The sequence below is a fragment of the Abrus precatorius genome, unplaced genomic scaffold, assembly GCF_003935025.1.
Source record: "Abrus precatorius isolate BTA unplaced genomic scaffold, Abrus_2018 Scaffold1, whole genome shotgun sequence".
NCBI classification, from domain to species: domain Eukaryota; kingdom Viridiplantae; phylum Streptophyta; class Magnoliopsida; order Fabales; family Fabaceae; genus Abrus; species Abrus precatorius.
In genome coordinates this window covers 7,105,956-7,108,445 of record NW_020874291.1, presented here as the reverse complement: position 1 = coordinate 7,108,445, position 2,490 = coordinate 7,105,956, and positions in this window count along the sequence as shown.

Below are 2,490 nucleotides of genomic sequence, written 5' to 3'. Positions count from 1 at the left end.
ATCTGCTTTAACTAACGAAAAAACAAATCAAGCACCAAGGCATGCGTCAACCGAGTGGTTAAGGGACATAACGGAGCATAAGCTCACACTCATTGCATGCACTGCATCCAAGAGAACAACACATGCATGTGCATCACAGTAGATGTAGCAATACAAAACTAACATGACACACATGCACTGTTTTGATATTTCCCAACGTCCCCACAGAGGGGGCTGGGTACAAACAAGCCTTGCTAACCACACAAATGCCTTTTGATGGGTAGGCAACACAGGAACCAATAATAAGAACCAAGGCCATACAATGGCACAGGGCAAAGAATGAGAAAGGTTACACGCCAACTGTTCGATGCACATGCATAGAGCCAGTCAACAGAAGCATCCCAATTACAACTCACACGCCCTCACTTTGCTAGGCTCAGCACCACCAAACGAACCACACCCTTGCATTACCATAGGCAAGCAAGTATATGGAAACATCGAGTGATGCCTTGCCCGCTTCGCTAGGCATGACAAAAGTAGCACATTACCGAGAGGGACCGAGCACCTTCAAAACACCAGATTTTGACGTCGAGACATCAAACCGGCCAAGAAAATTTGATAAATAAAAAAGCCAATGACACATTCAAAGGTTGTAAAATATCGAGAGGCAGCAGCACCTTCAAACGCATCATTGGTTTCGAGTTAAAATTTTGAGTGTAAAATTTTTTTCTCCCTCAGTCATGTGACTGCCTACACGATGCCATGCAAAAGCAATCACATAACCCAGAGTCGGGGATTTTAATGGATGTCGTTCAGATCGAGTGCGGCAAACCACCAGCCAAGCACACATTCAAGGGTAGGTTCAATAATGCCTAAGGCATCACCTTGCCCATCCCTATCATCACATGCAAGACACCGAGCCAAGTGGCATCCATTAAAATCCTCGTGTTGACCGCGGGCACTGTGGTGTCACCCGTCAACATGCAACCATCACAAACTGGAAGAACAACCATATCCATAGGGACCAACTCCAGGAACATGATGCCCGCATGCCTATTGCCACTGCAAAAAGTGCACGCGTTGTTGGAAAAATCCAACGCTGGTTCACCGTTTTATAACTCTCCTCACACCTCAACAAGAACAAAGTCACCCGGGAGCACTTAAAATCGAGAGGGACAAAGGAAAATGCACCCAATAGACCCTGCCCATGCATCGTTGATGCAAGAATAAGCCACGCCACGATGCCCACAAATTTCCGAGGGACGCACCGAGACTCGGCCGAAGTCGGCCAACATTCGGTTTCTGGATAATTGACGAATCAATAAACCCAATGCCATGGAAAACCAAGCCACACAAGTGAGGGGAGACTTGCATGAGCATGGGGGAGGGGCCCCAAGGCAGCACCGCACCTCCCACTGTGGGCGTGGTTGGTGAGGTGCAGCCCCCCCCTATAATAGGTTATTATGCAAAAGCCAAAATTGTAGTAGTAGATACCTTTTTTCTGAGCAGACATAAGTCCATATCGGGACCTAGAGATCGAATTTTGACGTGATTTTTTGCAGGGAGGCTCACAAACACAATATATTCACGTCCACAAAGTTTTAGATTTTTTCTCCAAGGGATGAATTTTTAATGAATTTTTGAATCGGCAGATTATGAAAAACCGGGGAAAATAGAAAAAGGCACCTAGAGATCGAATTTTGACCTGATTTTTTGCAGGCATTCACACAAAATAACACCAAATGTGTCTGCAAAGTTTCGTTACATTTCCCCAAGGGAATGATTTATAATGAATTTTTCTCCGAATCATCGCACCATGGTGCACCTTGATGCCCACCTTGGTGCCTCTTGATACCCACCTTGGTGCTTCTTGATACCCACCTTGGTGCCTCTTGGTGCCTCTTGGTGCCCACCTTGGTGCCTCTTGATGCCCACCATGGTGCACCTTGATGCACACCTTGGTGCCTCTTGGTGCCTCTTGGTGCCCACCTTGGTGCCTCTTGATGCCCACCATGGTGCACCTTGATGCACACCTTGGTGCCTCTTGATGCCCACCTTGGTGCCTCTTGATACCCACCTTGGTGCCTCTTGATGCCCACCTTGGTGCCTCTTGATACCCACCTTGGTGCCTCTTGGTGCCCACCTTGGTGCCTCTTGCTACCCACCATGGTGCCTCTTGGTGCCCACCATGGTGCCTCTTGGTGCCCACCATGGTGCACCTTGATGCACACCTTGGTGCCTCTTGATGCCCACCTTGGTGCCTCTTGATGCCCACCTTGGTGCCTCTTGATACCCACCTTGGTGCCTCTTGGTGCCCACCATGGTGCCTCTTGGTGCCCACCATGGTGCACCTTCATGCACACCTTGGTGCCTCTTGATGCCCACCTTGGTCCCTCTTGATACCCACCATGGTGCACCTTGGTGCCTCTTGGTGCCCACCTTGGTGCCTCTTGATGCCCACCATGGTGCACCTTGATGCCCACCTTGGTGCCTCTTGGTGCCCATCATGGT